Source organism: Amblyomma americanum, chromosome 1 (assembly GCF_052857255.1).
Source record: "Amblyomma americanum isolate KBUSLIRL-KWMA chromosome 1, ASM5285725v1, whole genome shotgun sequence".
NCBI classification, from domain to species: domain Eukaryota; kingdom Metazoa; phylum Arthropoda; class Arachnida; order Ixodida; family Ixodidae; genus Amblyomma; species Amblyomma americanum.
This window is the reverse complement of record NC_135497.1, coordinates 368,859,342-368,866,652: the sequence shown is the minus strand read 5'-3', so window position 1 is coordinate 368,866,652 and position 7,311 is coordinate 368,859,342.

The following is a 7,311-nucleotide window of genomic DNA, read 5'->3' as shown; positions in this document are numbered from 1 at the left end:
CCTATCGAAACCTCTTAGCCTTATCGCTTCTCAGAGACTATTAATGCATATTGACCGCTTAGGAGAGACGGTAGCTGGGCGATCCCTTCTCCAGCGGCTCTGCAAGAGATATGAGTCGAAGGCTTACTTGGCACTCAATACTCTTAGTTCTTTAGGCATTAATGTCCGAAGGCAAAGGAAACGGTTGAAACCCCCCTGGTGTTTTCCGACCCTCGACTGTAAGGTCACAATTCCCCATGTGAGCGCAAAGCGCAGCTCTCCTTTGGCAGCAACGCGTTCGCTTGTACTGGAATACTTAGAAACAGAGTATGCCTGCCATCTTCAAATTTTCACGGATGGTTCTGTGGACAAGGTCAAACAAGCTAGCGCAGCGGCTTTTTACATTCCTTCTTTGGACTGTAAGTGGTCCGTACGCTGTACTGCTGTCGTATCCTCCACAACGGCTGAAAGTGTTGCTATTGAGGCGGCTTTACGGAAGTTAGGGTCTTGTCTGGCTCAACCTGTTGTCATCCTAACTGATTCAAAATCTGCCCTTCAGAGGTTAGAGCGCGGATTCCCTACTGACGCCTTGTCTCTAAGCTCTCTGCGCTTGGTGCAGAATCTGCACAGCAGAGGCTTTACTCTACATTTCCAGTGGGTGCCCTCTCACATAGGAGTCAACGGTAATGAGGGGGCAGACAGTCTCGTCCATAAAGCTCTCTCAAGGATTCCATCAAAAAAAGTACCTCAAGATGGGAAAAGTCTCTGCAGGAAAACGGTTCTCGATCACTTCAGTACCCTGTGGAGTGCGTCCCACAAGCCATGCGTGACCAAGGGACTGAGAAGATCTCAGGCGACCCGTCTACATCGAATTCGCACGGCCTCTGCTCGCACTCCAGCATGGATGCATAAGACCGCCATAGCATCGTCTCCGCTCTGCTCTTTATGTGGTGTGTGCGGGGATATCGAACATTATATTATGTACTGCCCAGAGTACAACGCGGAAAGGCATGTGATGCTCGCTTCCTTCAAGAACACAGGAACCCGTCACAGCACAGTGCAAGACATTGTCTACCCGAGTGGAAACCAGACATGCAGAAGGGAGGCTGCACGCCTTCTTTTAATATTTCTGCAGAACACGGATCTTGTTTTTAAATGGTGACAGCAGGAACGGACTATGGCCTACTGTGATTGAATGTGTGCGTAGATGGTGTCTTCCGGAGCGGACTACTTTATACTGTGAGTGAATGTGTGTATGGAGTGTGGCACTACAATGGCCTATGCTCTACTGTGACTGAATATGTGCATAGATGGTGACTTCTGGAATGGACTGTGATGTGAACTGTGTGGATTGATTGTGTGCATAGATTGTGACTGCGGGAGAGAATATGTGTGCTATTATAAGAGACTGTGTGCTTAGCGGGGTAGATGCGGCATTGTTAATTTCGAAGGGACGCTGCGGTGGAGCAATTGCCGGCAGAGAAAGCAAAGCTAACCCCACCTGTAGCATTCAACACCTCAACTCAAGAGACGAGAACAACCCGGCACCAACACGCTCCGCTGTTTCAATTTCTTTTCTGCGCGCTTTAACTTCGATGATAGCAAAAAGACCCTAGACTCGTCCATAATGCATTCCAAGACTACTCTAACGTCTTTTTCGTACCACCCAGGTAAAAGCGCGATGAAAATAAATTCCAACAGCGGGGCGTGTTGGCGCCGGGTTGTTCGGGTTTCTCTCCATCGAGGTAGTATATTCTTCGATCTTCCGCGGCTGATAGTCGAGCCGCCACCCAACCCCGTGATTGCGACTTCAAACGCACAAGTTGACCACGGCGGTGTGTGCTCTTTGGAATAAAGGGAACAAGAGCGACAACGTGCTGACAAAAGGCAGCAATTATTGCCACTTAAAGTCCCTCAATAGACTAAAAGCAATGCCTCCTGAACATGCCTGAAGTGTCTCCTCGATTTCAATAGACCCCGAGATTAGAGAGTTTTAGTTTCACGTACGTAGAGGGTTCACGTACGCAAACGTGAGAAGTCTAAGTAGCCTGCACGTAGGTCGTTTGAAACCCTTATAGTTACACGTACGCGAAGCACGCTGCGCGTTACGCCTAGCGCCATCTACTAGGAAACACAGACACTGGTTGTAGCCTAAATCATCGAAGACAAGTCTTTAAGCCATGTCATTCGGTTTGTTCTCGTCACAAAGTTTCTTACTATTAACTATTATTAATATTACTATTAACTTACTATTAATAATAAGAAACTCTATGGTCCTCGTGTTTGGCGGTTTGGCTATGTTTGGCTGGTTTGGGGCTCTCTTAGTTCGAGATCTCGCGAGACCGTTGCTATGACGACGGCCAACGCTACTTCGTCAGGCTTAACAGCTGAAAAATCGCCCTTCTGTCTGAAAAACAAAAGGTATTTGTCGCTTGAAACCTTATGCGAGGGTAAGAATGGGAAAATGGAAGGCGAATACAACAGTTTAGAGCACGATATCGCGTCGAGGGATTAGCGACGAAGCTGTTATCGCTGTGAAGCGGCGGGCAGGGCGGCGCCATGTTTGTCAACGCTACGTACGCAAGCAATGCAAAGACCGCAACGTAAAAATCCGATTCTTACGTACGTACGTGAGACTCGCGCACACCCTTTGCGTTCTGCGCATGCGCACTGGGCACCCGTAAGAGAGCTACGTACGTGAAGCCTCTACGTACGTGAAACTAAAACTCTCTATTAGAGAGTTTTAGTTTCACGTACGTAGAGGGTTCACGTACGCAAACGTGAGAAGTCTACGTAGTCTGTACGCAGGTGGTTTGAAACCCTTATAGTTACACGTACGCGAAACACGCCGCGCGTTACGCCTAGCGCCATCTACTAAGAAACACAGACACTGGTTGTAGCCAAAATCATCCAAGACAAGTCATTAAGCGAAGCCATTCATAGCGAGACCGTTGCTATGACGACGACCAACGCTACTTCGTCAGGCTTAGCAGCTGAAAAATCGCCCTTCTGTCCGAAAAACAAAAACTATTTGTCGCTTGAAACCTTATGCGAGGGTAAGAATGGGCAAATCGAAGGCGAATACAGCAGTTTAGAACACCATATCGCCTCGAGGGATTAGCGACGAAGCTGTTATCGCCGTGAAGCGGCGGGCAGGGTGCCGCCATGTTTGTCAAGTCTCCTCGGCTTCAGGCCTTGATTTGAGAAAGTTCAATGGGCGCTCGTGCGATTCCGAGGTATCGGAGCCAGTTGCGGTGCACTGCACGGAGAGTTGCCACCTTGGCTACGAGGTAGGCTTCTTCGAAACGGCCCAAGATTGTCCTCAGTTGGTCCCGACCACTACAGCCACGTGTTCGATGGCCTTGCTCTCATGAGAGAGTTCAGCATCGAGAATGGCCAAGTTTCCTACCAAAATCGTTTTCTACGGAGCTTTACATCTGTAATAGAAGAGCCAACAGAATGCTTGCAGGGTGCTTAAGTTTTCTTTTTCTTGCTGTACTCAAAGACCGTGGCTGCAACGCTGTCGCAGTGGGCGGATTTTGTTTGCGCGAACTATTTTTTTTATATCAGCGCCCATTAGTCCTTGCGTCTCAGTGTCGATCAAATAATAACACACGATAAGAATATACACATGCCTTCATTTTTGGTAACGTAGCCTTTAGCTATGAGTCCCTTTGCTTTTGACACTTAGAAATGAGATAAATATTTTTATTAGCGTTGTCTTGTCTTCACTTATCATGCTGTTTTCTTCTCGTAAATCGTAGGGTTTTAACGTAGTTAAACCGAGTAGGAAGACAGAAAGAAGTTCAGACAAAACCGGCTCAAAGGCACTGTAACCGCACGAAAAGACACGGCACAAGCAGCGCACATCCATCCCCGCCGCGCGGTTGCTCGCGTGATTCCGACGCTGATGGCTCTCGGGCATCAAGAGCAAGGACGGCGGTGCGTGCCACCATAGTGCCGGTGACGCGGCACAGGCGGGACTATCGGCCAAGAGAGGGCGCTGGGAGTGTAAACGATGTTGTGGGATGGCGGCACCTTCAGTAGCGATGGCACAAACATCGCAATATTTTGTTCGGGATTTACCCTTCGGAATAGTGCTTTCGCCCTAATATGTCTCTTTCCTGCTATCCCCTCACCTCTTTCGTTTCACTTCTTCAAACTGCCTGCTATCCTATATTTCCGCTACCCCAGCTCAGGTGCCGCCGATTAGTGATGGCAGATGCCGGGGTGAGCAAACATCTTTTACCTTCCTTTTGTTATTTTAAATAAATAATCACTATATATATATATATATATATATATATATATATATATATATATATATATATATATATATATATATATATATATATATATATATAGGCGACCGAACGAAGCTTCCTTGCATAAAAACGATGCGAAATCGGTGCAGGCGTAAGATACTTATTGCTACGATGTCCTAGGCTCGCAGACTGCCCTACCAGGTATCTGTCTTTTATATATATGATGTCCTAGGCTCGCAGACTGCCCTATCAGGTATCTGTCTTATATATATATATATATATATATATATATATATATATATATATATATATATATATATATATATATATATATATATATATATATATATATATATATATATATATATATATATATATATATATATATATATATATATATATATATATATATATATATATATATATATATATATATATATATAAAAGACAGATACCTGATAGGGCAGTCTGCGAGCCTAGGACATCGTAGCAATACGTATCTTACGCCTGCACCGATTTCGCATCGTTTTTATGCTAGGAAGCTTCGTTCGGTCGCCTGCAACACAATACATGTTTCATGTAACACTCCAGGAAACACGGGCGGCAGCCTGTATAATCTGGAACACTACACCCCCCCCCCCCCTCTTTTTCTCCTTCCTCTGCGTTACCGCACTGCCTGTGCCGCTGTAAAGCAATACCTTTTGCCGCCTGTGGTTTTGAAGGGCCTCAGTGACCGCGTATTCTAATCCAAATGGGATGGCCGATTCTCCAGCGTATGACCTTTGCAGATACGAAGCTGTCGTCGCCGCTTAGCATTCAGCTAGTGCCTCTCGACGCAGCACTGATTTAATCGGGCCCGTATCGCTTCACGTCACGGAGGCCAAGGTTCTGGCACCGTGGTCTCACCTTTCATCGGCACAGAAGGCTACCAAAGCACTATTGCTACAGTTTAGATATAAATGCTTGTGCAGTGATCTGTAGGTGCCCTGTGGGCGCTTTTTTGCATATTGGTCAAATGTTTGGAGAATCCCCCAAGGTGGAGTAAATTTGTAATAAGGGAGCAATTGCTCATTGGCATCCACCCAAGCGCAGCCATACGGCTACAACGGAAACCTATACAACTTTCTCTGAAACTTCGTAGTTAAAGAAAGCTTTCCTTTGTAGCCGTACAGCTACGTTCGGGTAGATGCCAATGATTAATTACTCCCCTATTTTTTGCAAGCTATCGATGGGCATGGCGAGTGGAGTTGTTCTTCCTCTTGCCTTTCCGCCCCCCCCCCCCCCCCCATGCTTACTGCCATGCGCAGTGAGTGCATTATGAGGGGTCAACCTCTCCAGCCTTCCTTTCTACGGTCTCTCTCTCTTTCCTAATGCTGATCGGGCACAGTCGGGTACAAAAGTTTCTTGGACGCACGATCTGGTAATGAAGCCGATAGCTCTATTATTAACCGCCGGATCGAGACAACACTTTCGGAGCTGAAGTCTAACTCAGGTTTTTTAATCTCTTTTAGTGAAATGATGTGATCGCTGACAAACGTGGCGCCTATGGGCTACAATCGCTTTCCGAGCATCCTAGACACCTGTGTCCCCGGTAATACATATACCCCCAACCTGAGAGTGGCCAGAAATTTTGGTAGTCGGGGAAAAGGCTGTATAAATAAGCGTCATATTCAAAGTAAATTCAAGGTAGAGGAAGCTGACGCTAAATACAATATGGTCCAGATGGCACCACAAATAAACAGAGAAGTTTTAAAAAGAGCATAAAAGCACGTCAGTGAACTGCCAGGTAACGACAGAAATAAGCCGCTTGAGAAGTGAACTGCCTCGATTCTGTAAAACTGTGCTCTCGTTCGCAAGAAGCCGACCCGGAGGGGCCGGGTCAGCAGTAGGAACCATACAATTCAATCCGACCAAGTTTATGTGAATTGGCGTTTAGCGGATCCAGATCACAGCCTCCTCGAGCGTCGAGACGAAGAAAAGATTCCGATTTTTCATTGCAGGCCATAACGTCGTGCGGCCCGCAGCCAACAGCCACATGCATTTTGTCAAGCAGGTGCGAGGCGAGCTGATTCTGTCGGGCTGAACTTTTAAACGACCGAATGGCGTTTACACCGCCCCAGAAGGCTTCAGCTCCTCGAGGCGGCTCGAACCGTAGCTTTCAAATCAGTGCGAACAGGCAATCGGCCTGTGCATTGCGGCGCAGACATTACTGTGGTCCAGCCTAATAAACCGCGCCAAGTTCGTCCTCCTTGATACATGCACTTCGTCGGCTGCTATAACATGCAGTCTTGGCGTTCGTTAATGAATAAAACAGCTGAAACTTCCAAACTTTGGGCTACGTCTGTCCTGTAGCCCCGATGGGCACTGAAACTTTCTCGGGCGGCCTGGTTCTAAGCGTCCGCAGCTAGGACGTCCAAGGAACTTTTAATGCTCATTGGGGCATGTCAAAATGCCTCAGTTGTCACGAGCCGCTCTCTTGCTTATCGCGTATGGTCGGGTTCTGACAGAAGACATGCTGGATCGTTCTCCATGTGCACATCAAGGCTGTAGCTCGTGCACCTTCGCTGGTGGCTGGGACCACGCGTTGCACACGAGGTCAGTTTACATAGATCGCGAAGCTGCGGAAGTGAAGCGCCAAAGTGAAGTGTCCGGACAAACGCGAACAAGAGAAAAATAAATGCTACATACTTAATATTTATACCCATTTAAAGCAATTTTATTTGTTTATTTATTTATTTCAATACCCTAAAGGCCCAATGCGGTCATTACATAGGGGGGATTCATTAAAGAAAACTCGCCAAATATACAATACAGCATATAAACGGCTGAAGACAGAAAAAAACAAGTTAAGAAGCCAGGTACAAGTTAATAGGGGGGGTGGGAATGGCTAGGAACAGGTACTGAAAAAATGAACATGTAGCAAATTCCACAAAACAAAACAAAAATCGCACCTGCAGGAGTTACAAAACATGGCATCTAACGTTTCATAGAAAGTTACGGCCGACACGCACACAGTGAGCAAACAAAAAAAAACGCACATCATTCTACATTGGAATTTTCTAAGTAT